At 41.0% G+C, this 21,473-nt stretch overlaps 2 long non-coding RNA genes across 3 annotated transcripts in view; one reads left to right on the top strand and one right to left on the bottom strand.

The window, feature by feature from the left end:
- LOC141058728 (uncharacterized) overlaps positions 1–21,473 on the top strand; it is a 500,694-nt gene that overhangs the window by 371,557 nt on the left and 107,664 nt on the right. The window lies entirely within an intron of this gene.
- The window catches only part of LOC141058676 (uncharacterized), a 146,328-nt gene that overhangs the window by 55,443 nt on the left and 69,412 nt on the right, over positions 1–21,473 (bottom strand). Inside the window, exon 2 of the long non-coding RNA XR_012222271.1 lies at positions 9,454–9,507. This is a non-coding gene — a long non-coding RNA (uncharacterized lncRNA). The remainder of the gene's footprint in view (positions 1–9,453; positions 9,508–21,473) is intronic.

The raw sequence follows: 21,473 nt of genomic DNA, 5'->3' as shown, positions 1-21,473 counted from the left end.
AGAACAGGATCATGGCTTTACGAAAACGGAAGGATGAAAGTGTAGACAACAGTAGAAACCAAGCGACATTTCCTATAGTTATATTATTAGTGTGAATATTATTTTTCCATGTCTCTTTTTCTGGAGGGTTGTCGGGTGCGTAGTTGATAAAACACATAATTTTCAGCAATGACAAATCCGTGGCGTTATTGTAGCTTCTTTGCAACATTTTCAAAAGAAGGAACGCAGGATGCTGACGCATAAAAGTGGATATGACTGCTACAATAAAGGTATGAACGGTATTGGCCTTAGATTTACAAGTCCCCTAAATGGATGCACACTCACTAGAACAATGTGGTGTCGCCCCGGCGCAAGGTACTGCAGTCAGTAACAGCCCAGTTTATGGCTTGTATTTGATGTCAGTAATACATGTTATGATGGCATTACTCATTTGCTTAGTTTTTGTTGAAGAGAGCGTTCTGAATTAACAAGTGTTTTTTTTTACTCCAGAGCTGATTGTTTACAGCCTAATGTTACTATCAGAAGGCAAACTTATGACAGGAAATTGTGAACCCCCAACCCTTAAAAAGCAAAGATGAAAAGTATTTAACTAAACCACAGGATGCTTTTATACTGCTGGAAAAATACTATAGACGAGGTTAAGAAAGCTCCAAAGCACATAGTGAAAATAACCCACTGTGGAGAGTACACGCTACCAAAAAAACGCTTCTCTGGTTAACCCCTCAAGTCATGGGGTTGCACTCGGTCATCCAGCTTCCCTGTGTGGCAAGCTGTCCTTTTCCCTGTCCACTGCTTTTGTGAACCAACCCAGTTTGCACTTTTTTTTTAGCATCATTCTTGGATGGTTTGTGTCATTGTTACATGTCCAGGTTTATGATCAGTGCTTTATTTGTAGCAGTGAATTCCTAAATGGCTGCTCCTGTACTTCACCTTTAGGGTGTGTTATACATCTCTAAAGCAGAGAAAGGAGCCACCTTGTCTGTGACCCAACACCTCAATGGCAGACAGGTCAGAGGCCTTCAAACACGTGTTACAATAGGCTCTAAAAAAGTAGATGTTTAGTGTTTTTCTTAATGTAATAAAGGCTTTGTGTCCCCAAAATGAAAAATTAGATTAAATCCGCCACTGTTAGCATATGATCTAAATTTATGTATATTACTCCGCGTGAAGATAATCCAAAGGTAAAGCCCACAAAGTTAGGAAACACGTCATATGGGAAAAATGTAATTTATCAGTAACGTTTTCTATAAGGCCAACAGTCTGTAAGACTTGGGAACATCACTTCTCAAATGTGTTTCCGAAACACATAAGTTGGTCCCTTATCTGTCCAATAACAGAGCCAATCTAATAAAAAGTCCTTCAGCTTCTCTGTTGTTATAATCCTTTGTGATCTTCTTCACAAAGGTGAATTAGAGACTTCCCATCAGTGCTGACAATTTGGGTTGTGGAGGTGACCTCCTATCTCTGCGGTTCTTACGGGTCTCTTTACTATGACCCATTCTGCTTTCATTACTCATTAATTGAGATTGATAAATGCTGGACTTTATGCACTAGTTGTGACTAAAAATGTCCAACCCAATAGTGAGAAAGGGACGTTCACCTACTTTTAGAGTTGGACGATATTCTCAAACCAAATCTTTCCCAATTATCGAACAATGTAAATTGTTCATCAATCACTGAATGAACAAGTAAAACGATTTTTAAGCGTACTCAAAAAGCCTCGTTCTCAGCAGTGCATCGTTGTTTCAGCAACAGATGTGCTGCAATGACAGAAGGAACGTGTAAATGATTGTTCTGTGCACTTGGGTGTGTGACCAACCTTCACCGGCTTTCTTGTTGCCTATGGGGTGGTCATTTAAGGGTCGAGATGGTCCAGTGTAAATGTTGTCTCACATGAGTCGGTGTTATGAATGAGTCACCGTAGGAGGCAAAAGCAGAAATACAAGCTAAGTCCAGAAAACCAGAGAAGTTGGCAACTATCAGATTGCAGACCCCTGAACCTATCAACACAACTAGCAGTAGCCGTGGGGGGTTCCTACGATGCCTTAGACCCCTCGATCACAGCCGGAGAATTACATAGGCCTAAAGAAAGAAAGGGGAAATCTAAACTGCCCCAGAGCAGACCCCAAAGCAATAGGCAGCCCCCAACATATAATGACGGTGAAGCAAGATGAAAATAGTAACAGACAGAAAGATAGACTGAGCAAAGACGGGGCCCAGAACTACCTAGATAGGAAAGGACAGGAAGGCTGCTGTCTGCAATCTGCCAAAATCCTATCAAAGACAGAAGCCAACAAGCTGATATGAAAAAGGCCCTGAAGCAGCTAGGCTTCAAAAACTAAATCAGCACTCAGGTATTTTCAGAAGACAGAGCTAAATGAATTCAGCACACCCCAGCAGGAAATGGCAGAAATCCAGAAAAACAAAGCAAAACAAAGTCAAAGCACAAAAGCAAAAGGCCGAGCAGCAAACTTAGCTTTAGAGGAGCAGGAATTCAGACTGGTCTCCAAGGATCCCACAGAGAAATCACCCGCAGGGCAGAGGGGCGTCGGCAGCCTTATATCCAGTCAGTAACTCCACTCAGCCAGTCATCATCATCAGCCTCAGGTGTTTGATAATCAGGCTCACTACCTTTCTTTACCAGAAGAGGGAGTTCCTCGGGCCTCAGTAATGAAGGGGAAAATGAACTCACAACAAGTCGGGATGGGACCTTGAGACATTTTTACATTATGTGCACACAAGAGGCATGAAAATGAAGGGAAGCAAACTCTCCAATAATTGAAGCAGTTAATGGACTGACCATTAAGTTAACCATCCATTTTATTCAGACAGTTACCGTATATAATATATTTCCTTTCCATTTATTGGAAACATTTTGGTCACAACCTTCATTCCCTTTTAGCTTCAATTATATTCCTGATCCCTTTACAATTTGCAGTGAACTCTTGTGAAATAAATAGAGCCCAATCCTATGACATTCCCTGTAAAATATTCCATTTTCCACAGACTCACTGCTATGGTTCCAGACCATTAAGTTGACACCAGGAACTGCCTCTGTGGAGTGAAATGTTTGACTCATCGGATAATGCATCAGTGACTGTAGCCAAAGCAGTGATACACACAGCGAATGTGTCCGGCACGCTCTGCGAGGAAACAGTGTTGTAGGATATACCGCAGCTCCTGGACGTCCTGACACTCATTACTGTCCCTACATTGAGGCAGCGTGGTGACAGCCTGTGGGTGTCAGATAGGGACTAGACACCAAAGCCAAGGCAGCTGCATCTGCATTTTGCACAAGTGCTTGACACGAACAAAGACTCATACATTTGGCAAATCTTATTAACAGCCTTTAGCTAGTGACATTTTTTGTTTCATCATTATCTTTTTCAAACATTAATTATTAACTAAAGAGAACAGTTGATAATTCTAAGTGAAACACTCACATTGTTGCCACAATCTTGGAAAATAATCACATGAAAAGCAACAATCTGACTGACAAGTTGCAAGTAGGTAGTTATTCCCACTAATGATTGGTACTGTATAGCAGGAGTGCCCAGCCTGCGTTTGAAGGGCCACATGTGACCCCCGATACCGTTCTTTGTAATCGCCAATCATCTTTGACATTTGTCATATGTGGCTTGTGAAGCACTTGACGGGTTACATAGCTTGTTTGTTACAGTACAGGTTGCTGTGTGTCTATATTGACTCCTTTATTTCTAAAGTTACATATCTGGACTCCCATCCTCCAAATAAGCAAAAGTGAACTAAATATCAAGTATTTCTACTATACCATACACTTAATTGATCTCAAGGGATATTGTATTATCACAGCAGCACAACATAAGCAAGAACAAGAATTGCTTAATTAATTAAAAGTTAAAATGATAGCATGGCACCAGTCTACAAAATCTGACACCACCCTTCTATATTTCTCATCATCCCCTGCCCCACCTAATACATACCACTAGAGTGGAGTTCTCCGAGAATTTGTGAAGGTGGCAAAAATCAAATTTATATTGAAAAGCTTCTCTATACAACATGAATTGAAAAGGCGAAAGCATCGTTCCCTGAGGGGGCACTACCTGCTCAGTAGTCTGCAAGACTTCCATCTGTACAAACTGTGTCCTGTCTGATAGGTAGTCCATTATCCAATTTCCCATCCCCTCCTCCACCTTCATATCAGTCATCATTTTGCGCAGAAAGGCTGAGTGCACACGGTGCGGATTCTCCTGATTTTTCTGCGCAGATTTTACTGAATCCGCAGGTGAAATGACCTGCGGATTTAGTGCAGTTTTAGTGCGGTCTTAATGCAGATTTAGTGCAGTTTTAATGTGGATTTAGTGCAGTTTTTGTGCGGATTTCCCCTGCGGTTTTCCACCTGCGGATTTCTAGAATGGAGCAGGTGGAAAACTGCAAGAAATCCGCACAAAAGAAGTGACATGCTGCAGTTTTCAATCCGCAGCAAATCTGCGTGGAAAAATCTGCACCATGTGCACAGCGGATTTTGAATTACATTACCTTTAATGGTACTGTACATCACAAGCAGTTCTGCTGCAAATCCGCAGGGCCAAATCCGCTGCGGATCCGCAGCAGAATCCGCACCGTGTGCACATCGCCTTAAAGTTGTTGTAAAAGTATTGAACGCACTGGAGAAGTCAAAGAACATTGAGCGTAAGTTGGTTCCATCATTATCCAAAAATTAGTTTACTGTATGTAACAGAGACATAACAGCGTTGTGCACCCCTAATCTATTCCGGTAGCAAACTGTTCGGGGACAGCAAAATCCCTCACCCTCAGACTCAGGTAAGCATTCACTAATCTTCCCAAGTACTTCATAGCATGTGGTGTTAAAGCTACAGAGCTATAGTCATTTAGGGATGTGGGAAAAGTAGTCTTGGGGACCGGAAGCTGGCAGGAAGCCTTCCGTATCACTGGTACCTTCTGTAATTGTAGACTCCAGTTAAATAGCTACTGAAAGACAGTAGACCGGTGGTGTACACATTTTAAAAAAACGTGGACTGAGTCCATCTGGCCTTGCTGCTTTACCTACAGTTGTGCTCAAAAGTTTACATACCCCGGCAGAATTTTTGCTTTCTTGGCCTTTTTTCAGATAATATGAATGATAACACCAAACCTTTTTCTCCACCCATGGTTAGTGGTTGAGTGAAGCCATTTATTGTCTAACTACTGTCTTTTCTCTTTTTAAATCATGACAATCCAAAACATCCAAGTCACCTTGATCAAAAGTTTACATACCCACCTGTGATTGACCTGTGGTCAATGATTAAGACGCACGGTTTCGCTTTGAAATCCGTTTGTCTTTAATTTCTGGATTATGAGTTGTTTTTATGCTATTTGAAGTTATGTAATAAAAGAAAATAGATTTTATGGATTTACAGCGCTGGACTTATTTCTTCTAAGTTCTGAAAACTTGCCGCGCAGCAGGATCCACGAGCTCCAGAAGGTGATGAGCAGACGCTAAACTTTTTTGTATATTTTCAGTATTATAGTAGTTAAATTCTTGTATATAGGAGCAGTATTATAGTAGTTATATTCTTGTATATAGGGGCAGTATTATAGTAGTTATATTCTTGTACATAGGAGCAGTATTATGGTAGTTATATTCTTGTATATAGGGGCAGTATTATAGTAGTTATATTCTTGTACATAGGAGCAGTATTATAGTAGTTATATTCTTGTACCTAGGGAGCAGTATTATAGTAGTTATATTCTTGTATATAGGGGGCAGTATTATAGTAGTTATATTCTTGTATATAGAAGCAGTATTATAGTAGTGATATTCTTGTACGTAGGAGCAGTACTATAGTAGTTATATTCTTGTATATAGGAGCAGTATTATAGTAGTTATATTCTTGTACATAGGGGGCAGTATTGTAGTTATATTCTTGTACATAAGGGCAGTATTATAGTAGTTATATTCTTGTACATAGGGGCAGTATTATAGTAGTTATATTCTTGTACATAGGGGCAGTATTATAGTAGTTATATTCTTGTATATAGGGGGCAGTATTATAGTAGTTATATTCTTGTATATAGGGGCAGTATTATAGTAGTTATATTCTTGTACATAGGAGCAGTATTATAGTAGTTATATTCTTGTACATAGGGGGCAGTATTATAGTAGTTATATTCTTGTACATAGGGGGCAGTATTATAGTAGTTATATTCTTGTACATAGGGGGCAGTATTATAGTAGTTATATTCTTGTACATAGGGGGCAGTATTATAGTAGTTATATTCTTGTACATAGGGGGCAGTATTATAGTAGTTATATTCTTGTACATAGGGGGCAGTATTATAGTAGTTATATTCTTGTACATAGGAGCAGTATTATAGTAGTTATATTCTTGTACATAGGAGCAGTATTATAGTAGTTATATACTTGTACATAGGGGCAGTATTATAGTAGTTATATTCTTGTACATAGGGGGCAGTATTATAGTAGTTATATTCTTGTACATAGGAGGCAGTATTATAGTAGTTATATTCTTGTACATAGGGGGCAGTATTATAGTAGTTATATTCTTGTACATAGGGGGCAGTATTATAGTAGTTATATTCTTGTACATAGGGGGCAGTATTATAGTAGTTGTATTCATTTTAATAAGATTGTTTTTAAATGTATGAAGAAAATAGGTAAATTAGGTTTAAAAATCTCAACTTTTTTCTTCCTTTCTCTAGACAGTTTATATGAGATACATTCTCAGCAGGGGCGACATGCGGTACAGGAGAAAGTTCCTCAGGAATGTGGGCTCTCCCCGTCATTTAAAATTAAAACAATTAATTAGTGAAACGTTGTGTAAATGTCTTTACTCAGCGACAGAGGAAATATTACTTTATTAACGATGTTTATGTTCACTTCCACTGGTATTGTGCTTTACATTCTTTCATACGGATGTCTGGAGAGATTTAATACTCTTTGAACAGGAAAAAATTAACTTTCATGTACTGGAATAATTTCTTGCAATTGTTCTGCACTGCAATTAATGTCTGTAAACTGTCTGTGTCTTTTTACTCAATCATGTCAAGAGTTTTGTAATTGTGGAAACTCCAGTAAAGGAATAAATAACCATTAACTTGGAAATAATCTATCATCACCATTAGCCCAATCAATTCTGAGCTTCAAAGGCTGTATTAATATGTAGCAGTACGTCTGCTTTCCAGACATGAAATCTGAATTCTGTCTTGCCCCACTGAAAAGAAGGAAAAACATCCATTTGTAGAGTTTGCCACGCCACGAAATCTGGGTCCAGAGACAATACCAGAAGAGGGGGAAATTCAGTGATATCATTTTCCGAGAAAGAGCTGGCAATGGTCCTGCCAGTTTTTGAGACCACCCATGTTAGGAAGCTGCACTTCCAATGTTAGAGAAGCTATTTTGTATAGGCAGTTTATATGGGGGGTAAAATGAGAAAGAGATGTATTTTTTTTTGCCAGTGTCTGGTCCACTCAATGTTACCCTTGTCTAATAGATATACCGGATACTTTTTGTATATGGGCAGTATTGTAAATTCTTTTTGTACTTTTGGGTTTTGTAAAAATTTTCGACTCAGACAGCAATACATGTAACAGGATAAATGCTAAGCCTTTGTCTTCGCAACATTCCAGTAATGTGTCCCTGATACCCCCCATTTAGCTTGTGTTTATCTTTGCCGCATTCACATACATCACAGTCTACGTATCCCTTTTGACCGCCTGAGCTGCTGCACCCCCGACCTTCTGTCTCTTCTCCAGTATCCCGTAGAATGTAAGTCCGCAAGGACAGGGTCCTCTCCCCTCTGTACCAGTCTGTCATTGTAAATTTGTTTACTGTTAACGATATCTATAACTTTGTATGTAACGATATCTATAACTTTGTATGTGACCCCCCTTCCCATGTACAGCACCATGAAATTAATGGCGCTATATAAATAAATAATAATAGTATGTGGCTAAGGCCGGGATCACACATGCGAGAAACAGGGCCGAGTCTCGCATGTTAATACCCGACACTGCCGCCGGCATTGGATCGGAGTGTGCGGCCGCATAGCAATACATGCAGCTGCAGACTCCACTCCCGAGTGTCGGATGAGACTCGGCTGTGTTTCTCACTTGTGTGATCTCGGCCTAAGGCCAGTGATTAGATACAGCGGTCACTTGGAATAAAGTCTGGGATTCCTGCAGTCAAGGGAAGCAGAGGCCGATTATCGGGAGGTGCGAGGTGTTATTATTTTACATGTATTGCTGCCCGTGTGGAGCCTTCTATATCAGTAAATCCCAATTTTCCAGAATTTTACCTCCCATTCAGAGGTCATCATGAACACTGGCATGAACTGGACATCTATACGTATGAAGGGATTGATAGAAATAGCTGCATCTAACATTTATGCCCAGCTTTATAAACAAGTGATTTTTTTGTCAACATTTATACCTCATTTCTCCTCACTATAGTGGTGTTTTTCTGTACACAAATTTGTTAAAATCAGTAATATTTTCATCCAAAGAATAAACGGCAATGTTTCTGAAAGGACAGAATCTGATAGCTATACTAGTTGTTAGTGAAGTGAAAATATTCACAGGACCCCGGTCCAGCGGCCACATCAGTTTTTGATGGCTGCTGGATTGTAGTCTTGTGAACCACATTCTACCCGCCGGTAGTCCTGACTCTTCTTTTGATTAGCCGGCCTGGCACGATGTTATTGTCGCCATGTTAGCTAATTGAAGGAGTAGCTGGTAAAGTTATCAGATAGGAAGAGGTTTGCAGTGCTGTTGTCCAACGGAGTATTGATGTGACCGGTGGATCAGGGTGCTGTGAATCGATTGACTAAAGCCTACTAGTCACGCACCAAGTAGGGTACTCAACAATCACCTGAAAGATTTTTTTTTAAATTCTGCAAAGTGTCTGCAAATTTTACGGTATTTGAGAATGTGTCCTTACCAATTCTGAAAACTGAGGATTTGCGCTGGCTTAGCGGGGTGTCTGACCCTCATACAGTGATACTCTCCGGCCCTTTAGGCCGATGTCCCACTTTCAAAACTGCAATTCGAGAAACTTGCGCGAGTCTTTCGCCTCAATACCCGGAAGTGCCGCCGGCACTCGGGACCGGAGTGTGCGGCTGCATGTATTTCTATGCAGCTGAATGCTCCGGTCCGAACCGCCGGCGGTTGTGCCGGGTATTGAGGTGAGAGACTCACGCGAGTGGGCCATTGGCCTTATTCTCAGGATCGATGGGCCTTTACCATTGGATCACTGATCATAAATCGATTGCATATCCTAGCGGTATGGTTAAAAATTAGGAAAAACCCTTTAATAATTCATGTGCCCAAAATGTTAACGTGAATGTATAACTCTGTATTTTCCAACACGTTACAAAAGAAGAAAATAGAGAAACCGTTCTAGATCTGCTAAACAGTGTAAAAAAGCTAAGAATGAAGTCATGGAGGCTCCCTTACCTGATAATGAATAGTCCAGGTCTGCAGCAGGGGCTGAGCGTTTAATGATGATGTCTATAACAAAAGGAAAAACTTGTTAAATTCAAGTGAGAAAACTTCTCGTCTCCCAGCAGAGTTTCTGGCCTTTAGTGAGGCTTATCACAGCTAAAAATAGATGTGGAGATTAGAGACGAGGAGCTGACTCGGGGTTTTTGGCTCACAAACATGAAATAAACTGCTTGTAAAATGATGTACAAGTGCTGCGCCTTCAAAGGCAAACTCTGGAAAATAAATAGATCTGAACTTTCAGCCTTACTTTATAATCCAGCGGAGACCAAGGCCGTCCAACATATGTGAAGGCAGATTGACCTTAATTATGGGACTATGTTGTATTGTGCTTAGAGACGCGCGATTTCATGACTCGTGGGTCATTATGATCAACAGATAAGTCCACACATCAGACTACAGAATATTCTACAAAGGTGCACCTCAATTTTGCTGTATGTTTCTCCATTGTACTCTGATGCAAGTTTGATCGTTACTAGTGAGTAAAAATGTATCGGTAGTACCATACGATGGATGAATTTAGAAGAGATGCTGATTATGCAGACTTTATGAAAATGGCCCCTGTGGCTTAATAGTTTTGGTTCATCTCAGTAGGTAGATTTCTATTCCTTGCACTGCCCCATAACTGAATTTGCACGCGTTTGATGACTTCTTTTCTTCACTTTCTTTTCTTTTCACACTTTTCAGTGTTGAAAAACAGTCTAAACATATTTATTTCCAGGCATTTTTCCCCATTGATTGCTGAGCTCCAATGTAGATTGTAAGCTTGCGAGCAGTGCTCTCCTTCCTAATGTAACTTTAATCTGTCTCACCTTGTATTGAATTTATTGTCTATATATGTCCCCAATTAATTGTACAGTGCTGTGGAATATGTCGGCGCTATAGAAAATAAAGTTATTATTATTGTTCAACCACATTCTCTGTAAGGTTTGGGCTTTGATGTCTTCTGGTTTTGTTTTTGTTAGATAATCAATTTTATGAATTAGGTTTTGAAAACGATGAAGAATAGCATCCAGCATGCAGTATTATCAAAGTGACCAAGGAAGTTAATATGATTGCAGTGCACAAGGCGATGCCCCCTTTTTTTCTTTCCCTAGGGCAGAGAGACCCTACAATTGACGTATTTCAATCTCATCACAGATCTGTAAACACAGAATAAGTTAATTGAGGTGTAGAGCCAAGTATGATGCCTTGGTCCCTGAAACAATGCTAAGTTATGAGCAAAGATTCAATAACTGTCCCTATTCAGCCTTACTAGGAGGCCCTTCATAACTGCAGAGGATGGCATTCAAGAGAACTAAACTCCCCGGCGAGTGCCCTAATATTCACCTAACCTGTGCCATGTCACCAATCCATCACATCCCATAAGATATATAAGAAATGTTTAAGTAATGCTGCCGCTATAAGGTTGCGTTCAGACGTTGCGGATTTTTTGCGTTTTCGCGGCGGTTTTTAACGTGCAATTTTGCCGCGAAAACGCAAAAAAACAGCATCCCATGCAATCCTATGGGATTCCGCAATGCTATGCTAATGCTGCGGATTTTCCCGCGACGGAATCGCATCGCGGAAAAATACGCAGCATGCTCATTAATTTTGCAGAATTGCGGCAATTCTGCCTACATAGGAATGCATTGTTCTGCTTACATTCCACATGTGGCTGTGCCCACCATGCGAAAAGTAAGCTGAACATTTGCGGATGGTACCCAGGGGGTGGAGGAGAGGAGACTATCCTCCGGGCTGTGGGTACCATATCTCTGTAAAAAATAGAATTAAAATAAAAAAATCAGGTTATATTCACCTTCCGGCGTCCCGCACAGCCTTACCGATGCTCCCGCCAACTCCCGTTCCCAGTAATGCCTTGCGGCAAGGACCTGTGATGACGTAGCGGTCTCGCAAGGCATTACTGGGGACGGGAGCATTGCGATGATCGGGAACACTGAGCTGGACGTCGGAAGGTGAGAAAAGCACGATTTTTTATTTTTTTTTTTTATTATTTTTAACAGATCTTTTTACTACTGATGCTGCATAGGCTGCCTCAATAGTAAAAAGTTGGTCACACTCGTCAAACACTGTTTGACAAGTGTGACCAACCTGTCAATCAGTACTCCAAGTGATGCTACAGATCGCTTGGAAAATTCTAGCATCCTGCAAGCTAATTACGCTTGCAAATCACTAGTTTTTCCGCTGGAAAATCGCGGGAATTTACAAATCCGGTTTTCCCGCCAAATGGAATTCCGGAATTCCCGCGGTAACTTCCGTGGGAGTTCCGCAACGTGTGTGCATAGCCTAACAGCTTGTAAAAGGCTGCATGATTTCCTCAATACACATAACATTGTGGGTTATAGATATTTAGTGGCAAAAAGTATAATTGGTGGAGAAAGGTTGAACTTCATGGACTTTTTTCAACCTATGTAACATCCCTTCAAGTCAGACAATGATTTGCTAATAGAAGTTGGATTTCAGAAATCCATATACCTTCATTCCATATGACTGTCTCCTTACTCTTTTACCCTGCCATGTGGTTCATCAGGGCATAAAATTGACCCATAGCCAAGCACTGACGATGCGTGCCATATTACCTCACTAGGTGCAAGGCAACATTTGGCTGATCTGTTGTATATGATGGGGTCTTCGTGACTCCCCCCCAACAGGAGATGTCGGAGGATAGGAGTATTGGGAAGTTGGAATTTCATCTCCCAATATATATGTTTTCAGGGGGCGATAACCATCTGCTAGAGTTCCAGAGGTTTTTTTTTTTTTTCACGCTAGCCATGGAAAGCCCACGAATGCTCGGTCCAGTGTTCATGTGTATGGGGGAGTCGGAGCAGAAGGTTTTCTGCAAAACAAACCTTTGCTTTATAATTTCTGTTCAATAATTGCCGTAAGGCAACTACTTATTTGTAACCACTTTGAGGGGCCATAGTCTAATTTAGAATTAGCACAGTTGACGTATACCTGTACAAGTTTGATGTTGCTTACATCTGCTAACGTCTGCCTTTGATAGAAACCATGATAGAGAGTTGGATCCATCACAGGATGTACAATAATGGCATCCAGTTACCCCCATTGTGGTCCGGGTTATGTCTATTTGGCTGCTGTTTTAATAGAAAAAAATAGTGCAGTGCTGCATGTAACTCTATTTTGGGGGGAGTTGTTTAATGTAAGAGAAACGTCCCTAGTGAGACCAATCACAGGCAGTAAGTGTTCATTTCCTATGTAGCCACAGGAGAAATCAAGAGCTGCACAGTTCCCGTTGAAATTAATATTCTGCCCCATACGTGGTATTGCCGGATCCACCAGAAGGAATAACTCCCCTTGTAACTGCCGACCCATCTGCGTAATAGATGTGTTTTATTCGCTTTGGTATTTATAAAGAGACTCAGCTTCCTTAATAGTTGAAAAGCAAAGTGCTTGTAAAAACTTCTCAAGAAGGAAGGGATTTTTTGTTTTATTGTTTCTTGCTTGTCTTCTAAAGAGGCTGAGCGTGCCTATTACTTACAAGCTCTTTTTAGGAAAGTTTATAAGCACTGATCGAACGCTGGTATCTCTGCACTTTTCTGCGGATGCTGCAGTGTCGGACAGTGCACAGTTTGGACCAACGGAGCGACCGTGCCGCTGACTGAACTGTCAGTCTTCAGGAGGCACCACCCCATGGCAAGCAGGGAGTCAGCGGAATGGCACGCTCCTGGAGATGAAACCCTAGTACAGCCCTTTAAGAGGTGTTCTGATGTGTGAAATCCTTGAGACTTGCCAGAAGATGGGACATGTATTGCTTTTGTACAGTCATATGTTCTGTTTTTAAGCAGGCCGTTCCACCTACTCCAGTTTCATGAAATGCCGAGTATACACTATGTACAAATCATTATAATCGCTGATCATTTGTACATCTCTACCATGGACCGGTACAAAATACATTAATGATGTCTGCCAAGTGGTGATCAACGGAAACTGGCTCCCAGTCATTTCTCTCTGCAAACGGCGCAGCTAATAATAATGACTACTTAGCAATGAACATACATTTTATAGGCACAGTCTGTTCTTAAATAGAGTTATTTTATGTCTGAGCCAAGAGGTGATAGAGTTACTGCTTCTCTTGTTATAAGGTTAGACGTCGTCAGTGAGTCATTCTGAGGCTTGGAGGTTACCACCGGTGTGCACTTTATAACCATATGTTTATCCTGTTCTATACTATGCCTCATCCTCAACCGGATCCACTATAGTAATGCACTGCTCTGTGCCTGCAGGACTTATCATTTACCCAAGCTGGAAGATCAATTTCCATCAAATTATCACAGCACTTTACATTTCTCTTACTGCTTTTCTAGTTTCCACTCATGACGAATAGATGTGTTTTTTTTTATCTTGGGAATCTGGCCAAGATCACATTGCTGATTAAGCTTTCCTGGTAGTAATACATAGCCCGGCCAGGGCTTGACAAGCAGATGCAATTCTGTAAGAAATGGCAGCGGGCGGGCATGTGCAGCATTGAAATGAAGCAATGTTATCATTCCTTGATATAATGTTATGATTACAAGCCATTTTTTTTACATCCAGGAGGTGGTTCCTGTGGTTTTCTTCTGCTAAGGTGACCATTCACCTTCAATAGTTGTCTGCTGAATGTCCATTACCCCAACCGTTATCATTTCTACTCTCTCTATACACATGATCGCTTGGTTTACCTGAGTTTGTGTAATGTGTTGCAATGGCGTGTCGGACTTAAAAACTTAGGATTGGGCATGTTGACATTCATCATGCCTGATGGTTATTTTTGTCTAATATGTATGGGCACCTTCAGCCAATTAGCCAATTGGAGGTTGTAGGAGCAGGGTGGTTATAGGGTGTACAAGTGCTTCTAATTTACTGAGATAATGACTTTTGGGTTTTCATTGGCTGTAAGCCATAATCATCAACATTACCAGAAATAAACATAAATTATAAATATATTATCCTAATGATAATCTTGGAAATAAGCACAAGCAATAAGACGTGATAGTAAAAGAATTTATAAAAAATCAACACGAAGACTGAAATGTCAATGTATTGTAAGTGATTGACTTTCAGCCTCGCTGCCATGTCTATTGTTACTGCTGATGGGCTGCAGTACATCTGTTGACTTCTATGATTGAGACCTTTTGCAGGCAGCCATATATCTTTCTGGTCATTAATGATTTAAGAAAAGTAATTCTCAAGTGTTTCATAATATGTGAAAATTCAGACAAATGCTAAACTAATATCAGGATACAGTATGGATTACAGAGTGAGCCACATGTGTCCGCGGCAGGCACCGCTGGGTATTATTTTGTGTTGTAAAGTCACGGTCTTTAGGATTCATAAATCACCGAGATGGAGGGGAACAGTAGGTTCCTTCACCCTCTGTTAATACTTTGTCAGGCGTCACTTGCTTATCCAGGTTATAAAGTAGGAATGAAGGAAATTATACATTTTAGGGACCTCACATGTGGCCCTTATTCTCTCCAGGGGGCCACACATTATTCGTTATTTCAGAAAGATCAGAACATTTCAACTGTGGAGTTTCAGGCCTACGGTGAAATAATGATATGATTGTCTGCTTACTGGGTAAATGATCATCTGCCGTGGAGTATTGCTGCTCTTAAAGTCATCAGACTGGCGGCTATGTGTTACTTTATACCCCAATCCAGACCCCCCACACAGCAGACACTTATATGGTATGGAAGGTGTCTGTTAGACATCAAGTGGTTGGGAGATGAACTTGGAGAAATCCTTTAGTGCATACAGAGCTATAAGGGGTTAATTGGCCATGTTAGATTCATTGTGCGCAGCTGAGGAGTTAGGAGAGACGGCTGCTCACCATATCTCCACCCCTGGGTTTGGTTCCCTTTGTAAATTGAGAGCTGTTTCTCGCACACATGTCTGTGTATAGAGGTGTGCAGATCTCCTGGATTGAGTGCCTTCGCTAAGGGACTAAGGAGCTGGACTCTAAGCCAGGCAGGCTAACCAGCACTAGTGTATGGACTTGTTGCTTTATGTTTTATTTTATGCCAGAGAAGAGCTGTCTTTGAGTGTCCTGTGATGTGGTTTATGAGGACTGAAATAAACTAGTTGGACTTTACATAGAAACGGTTCCTGTGATACCTCAGATTGCTCCCAAGTGAAGAGCATTGCTACAACCAGTACTGTAGTGATAATTTGATGAACCTCCAAACCACCAAAGCAATCAAGTATCGAGAAAAGCAGTGCTAAACTGAAAGGGGCTACTTTCTACTTTCTCCCAAAATCAGTGATTTAGGTGACTATTACACTTAACCTGCCTGCAGTCATGATACTGTTGAAACATCAGCGTACAATTTGTCCTGTAAACATGGTTGTTTTGTCATTTTGTTTTGCAAGTTTGCCCTCACAAGTGCCATGTAGTTACCCTATAAGCTAATGTCTGAATCTACTAGTGGTAATAGCCACGTCAGAAACTCATCTACAGACTGTTGTTCCAGGATTATTGCCCCTCATGAGTGCAGAGCACAGTTTGACTGATAGAGTGAGACGTCCTTAACCAGCAAAACTCTGCTCAACACTGATGAGGGTCAAGTACCCCAAAACATGGTCTGTAAATAAGATTCTGACTTGGTTGGTCATGTTGCTACCTTTCATATATGGTGCTGTATTTATGAGATATTATTATTTTGTTCTACTGAAGAGCTAGTTTGCATTTTGTATTTGCTATGAAGCATTGCACGAAAGACTCCATACTCAACTTGTTTCCTTTAGGAGTTTGAGTAGTTTTCTGCAGCTCCTCTTTGATTTGTAACCTTCCTAAACCAGGCAGTAACCATGCATCAAATCTACTATATAATCGTCTAATTCTGTCTGTCTGTAACGGCCCGGCCAGCCGCAACCAATCAGCGACAGGCGCAGTCCAGCCGCGAATTGGCGTGGAATTCGAACGACGCACGCCACCACTACCGTCGGCGATGGTTGCCGCGGGTCATCTCCTGCCGCACGGAGGTCAGCGGCGACGCAGCCAGGAGATAAACGGCGCAGCGCTCAATGTGCGGAGACTCTCCTCCAGGCCCTGGGTACCATAAACCTGTGAAAAATAGAATTAAAATAAAAAATAGTGATATACTCACCTTCCGATGGCCCCCGGACTCTTTCCCTCCTCTCACTACGCGCCCGGGATATTCCGGTCCCAGTAATGCTTTGACCGAAAGACCGCTGATGACATCGCGCTCTCGCGAGAGTGACGTCATCTCCGGTCCTTCGCGCTAAACATTACTGGGACCGGAAGATGCCGGGAGCGTGGAGAGGAGACCGGGGACCGTTGGAAGGTGAGAACAACCTTTGTTTTTATTTTTTTTTTATCTAGAATACCCGATGCGTTAGAATCGAGCCACCATCTAGTATTTTCATATGCTGCTCACGTTTTCTAAAAGTCCCAGTGATATGAGATATGTTCGGACTTGCACTGTGAAATCCAGCATATCACTTTGTACCACGTGGTATTTAGTGTTAAATTACAGTAACCTTATTTGTCCTACTTGGCTCGTTAGCTCTAACCATGTGTATGTCGTGAGCCTGTCATTTTCCTGAGATACTGAGTATGCCAATGGATGAGCCTCACACATAGAGAAATGTGCAGGACCGCAGAACCACAGAGACAAATTAATTCCAAATGATGTAATTAGTAAAGAAAGGCACATATGTTATAAACTGTGGTGAGAAGGAAATCAAATCGGAAGTCGGGCTTGTTTGTTTGTTAATGAGGTTTCCCTAACCAACACTTCATCTGGAGCCCTCGAATGAACCCTGGGGTGTGGCGTCGCCTCTAATATTGATTATCACATATATTTTTTGCATTTTCTAAATCCCTTGACAGAATAAAAGAACATTTAGCCAGACAAGTCAGATTGAAGAAACCCAATCTTATCACTTCTGTGTCTAGTTGTGACCTAAGATTAACATTCTCAATAATCATAACCTCCCACTCACGTCTCCAAGATGTCTCCTGTGCTGCACCAAGTCTTTGGAATGCATTACCCCCAACATTTTTATTAATCCCCAATACCCACAGTTTTAAGCGTGCCCTAAAAATGCATTTCTTCAGACTGGTATATCGCTTCAACATAATTATCTAACTTTTCCTGTGTTGCCCATTCAAAATTTTCTTCAAAACCAGGGCCTTTGTATCTACTGTTCTCACACCCTTTATGCATTTAATAACCTTCTGTGTCTATACTTTTACACATACTGGTTGGTTACTAGTTACTATCCACCTTTCGTGTCTCCCCTATATCCTCATAGATTGTAAGCTTGTGAGCACGGCCCTTATTCCTCTTAATATCTGTTGATTTATGTGATTATTGTTATTTTGCAATGTATGTTATTGTCTTTACAAGTTCCCTCTAAAATGTAAAGTGCCTCAGAATATGTTGGCACTATACAAATAAAATTATTATTATAAGTATCCTTGAAAACCAATAAAAGGATTGAGAGGCAAAATAAGTACATCAGGTATTTTTTTTTTATCCAGCAAAGGTTAAGCAGACAGCCAAGAGCTGATATTATCAGACTGGGTAAATCCATGGTTATTGGGCCCTTCCCAGCCTAAAAATACCTACTTGCAGCCACCCCAAAAGTGGAGCATGACATTATATGTTTCAATTTTGGGGCTTCGCCTTTGCTCTTCGCGATTGCCTGGGTGTGTTGCCAATTGGGGTAATGGTATATTGGGTTGATGTCATCTGTGAATTGTCCAAAAATATAGCTAGCATCAAGCTCTGGTGTTAGTAATGGAGAGCTTTCTATCAGACACCCCCATTACTAACCCAGTAAGAAAAAAAGAAAAAAACACACAAAAATACTTTATTGAAATAATTCTCTCGCGACACTCCCTCGTTCACCAATTTATTTAAAAAAAAAAAAAAAGTTCCAATGCAGGTCCGACATAGTCCTCCCAATTCATGTAGTCCAGAGCTCACTATGCGCTCTGGACTTCATCGGATTTGCTGGACTTCTTAGGACCTGAATGGAAACTTTTTTTTTTTTTTCAATAAATTGGCGAATAAGAGATCGTGTCTTGTGTTTATTTTAATGAGGTTTTTTTTGTGTGTGCTTCTTTTTACTTACTGGTTTAGTAATCGGGGTGTCTGATAGACAACTCTCTACTACTATCACCAGGGCTTGATGCCAGCTGTATGTTTCACAATTGACAGCTGACATCAACCACAACTACCATTATACCCACTGCCACCACACCAGGACAAATGGGAATAGCCAAGACAAAGCTCCTGAATTGGCACATCTATTGTGATGTTCCACTTCTAGGGTAGCTGGGGGCTTGTTTTTTTCATTGTGGGAAGAGGCCAATAACCAGGGACCTTGCCAGACTGATAATATCAGCTCACAGCACGGTGGCTCAGTGGTTAGCACTGCAGCCTTGTAGCATTGGGTTCAAATCCAACAAAGGACATAATCTGCAAGGGGTTTTTATGGTCTCACTGTGTTTATGCGGGTTTCTTCCAGGTACTCAGGTTTCCTCCCACATTCCAAAGAAATACTGATAGGGAATCTACAGTGGGTATGGAAAGTATTCAGACCCCTTTAAATTTTAACTCTTTGTTTCATTGCAGCCATTTGGTAAATTTAAAAAAGTTAATTTATTTCTCATTAATGTACACTCTGCACCCCATCTTGACTGGAAAAAAAAGAAATGTAGAAATTATTAAAAAGAAAAACTGAAATATCACATGGTCATAAGTATTCAGACCCTTTGCTATGGAGTAGAAGCCCATTTTGAGCTAGTACAGCCATGAGTCTTGGGAATGATGCAACAAGTTTTTCACACCTGGATTTGGGGACCCTCTGCCATTCTTCCTTGTGGAGTGCAGAGTGTACATTAATGAGAAAAAAATGAACTTTTTTGAATTTACCAAAGTTGCAATGAACCAAAGAGTGAAAAATTTAAAGGGGTCTGAATACTTTCCGTACCCACTGTAGATTGTGAGCCCTATTGAGGACAGCTTTGGGAATAGATGTAAAGCGCCACAGAATATGATAGCGCTATATAAGAAAAGCATAATAAATAAATAACAGCGGACTGCTTTACCTTTGCTGGTTGCAAAACATGAGAGGGACCCCATGCAATTTTTTTTCATTTATTTAATCATAAAAAAGCCGTCCAATAAAATCCACAGCGTGCAATGTTCGGGAGGGGGGGGGGGGGGTACGTCTGTAAATCCACAGCGTGCAATGTTCGGGAGGGGGGGGGGGGGGTACGTCTGTCTTTCTATATCTATCTCTATTATGTTTCGCTAAAGCATTCATTGCTGTTTAAAATCGCATGCAAAACTGCATTGAAAACCCTACAAAAATGCACCGCTGCGTTTTTCCTGCCAAGAAATGCAGAAGTGGTGCACAAATTTTTGTGTAAAACTTGTGTTCATCCCTTCTGAATGATGCTGAGTGACACTAGTCTACAGTCAGCCATCCAGTAGCCCGAAATATACTCATATTGCAGGATACATGCAGGGGAATGTACGTTTTCTCTAGGATGCCGCTTGTCCTTGTAGTACTGACATGTTATATAGCAGTCAAACAGATTGGAGATGTCTCCTCTCACCGTCTGTCACATACACCCAGTCGAATGCAAACAAGCTGAGATTAATCGTCATACGCATTGTGCGCGTTTCGCTAACACACTCTTGTTTTCCTTGAACTATTCACAATGACACAGAAACACAAACCGGGAGGTGTAGTATTAAAGTTTGAGGATCAGATCTCCATTCTTCGCCACAATTACTTGTACAGCTACATCATGCAACTCTCCAAACAAAGTAACCTGTGAAGTCTGCGGCAGAGTATAGTGTGAAGGGCTGTGCGCAGTGTTTGGTGACTCGCAGACAGTTCAAACAGAGTTAAAGAACGTTTTAAAATTCAAATGTGTATTATAATACTGGAGTTCAGTAGTGTGAAAAGAAATGTATCAGACCCAGATGTTTCCACTCAATGCGTGACATTAAAAATCTTTTCATTTAGTGTAGATCCCTGTATCAGGGCTGATTGAGGCTGTAAAACTGTGATCCGTCTGGAGAAGATCCTCATTTAGTTTCCAGGTAGATGAGTCATATTGTAGTGATAAATCATAGATGGCAGGCTTTATTGATGTCTGCCTGCTATACCAGCTTGCTATTTTAATAGGTTTTCTTCCCCTTCTCTTAATGACTTCTAAGAGGGTCATCATCCTACCCAGTCCTTACTCAGCTTGTGTTATTGTTACCAAGTCTAATGAATCATCTCTTTGACAATTGCCTGGACTTAAAGGGATATTTTTGTTCACTGGATAGTTTTTACCTGTGCATTGTCAGAACTCGTGTCATCTGTTTTTTCCTGATTCTCTACAACCAGAAGTTAACTGGAGTGACTGGTTGTGTGTGCGCACCGCTGATCCATTGAAGGTTTATGGAACTGACAAAGGTAGACAAGTGCAGTTAAAGGGAATCTGTCCCCCCTTTTTTGAGATATCATATAATGATATCATTCAATTGTGTGTCACATAAGGATTCTCTTAGTACTTTTGCTTCCCCCTGACCCCGCACCTTTCATGCATAAATACCTTTTTTATATCGGTTCAGATGTATGTAAACTGCCGCTGTCCGGTCCGATGGGCGGGGCTTATTCAACTGCTCCCCCCCTCCCTGTCTTGCTCTACGCATTTCTTCTTGTGTAGAGCAAGACAGGGAGGGAGGGAGCAGTTGAATAAGCCCCGCCCAGTGGACCCGACAGTGGCAGTTTACATACATCTGAACCGATATAAACAAGGTATTTATGCATGAAAGGTGCGGGGTCAGGGGGAAGCAAAAGTACTGAGAAAATCCTTATGTGACACACAATTGAATGATATCATTATATGATATCTCAAAAAAAGGGGTTACAGATTCCCTTTAACAGGTATGCAGATGCAACAACGTAAAAATTGAGTAGACAGTTATATTTAAATCAAC

This window comes from Dendrobates tinctorius, unplaced genomic scaffold (assembly GCF_039654945.1).
Source record: "Dendrobates tinctorius isolate UK_male_01 unplaced genomic scaffold, ASM3965494v1 ptg000214l, whole genome shotgun sequence".
In the NCBI taxonomy this organism is placed as follows: domain Eukaryota; kingdom Metazoa; phylum Chordata; class Amphibia; order Anura; family Dendrobatidae; genus Dendrobates; species Dendrobates tinctorius.
This window is presented reverse-complemented; position numbering and strand designations above follow the sequence as displayed.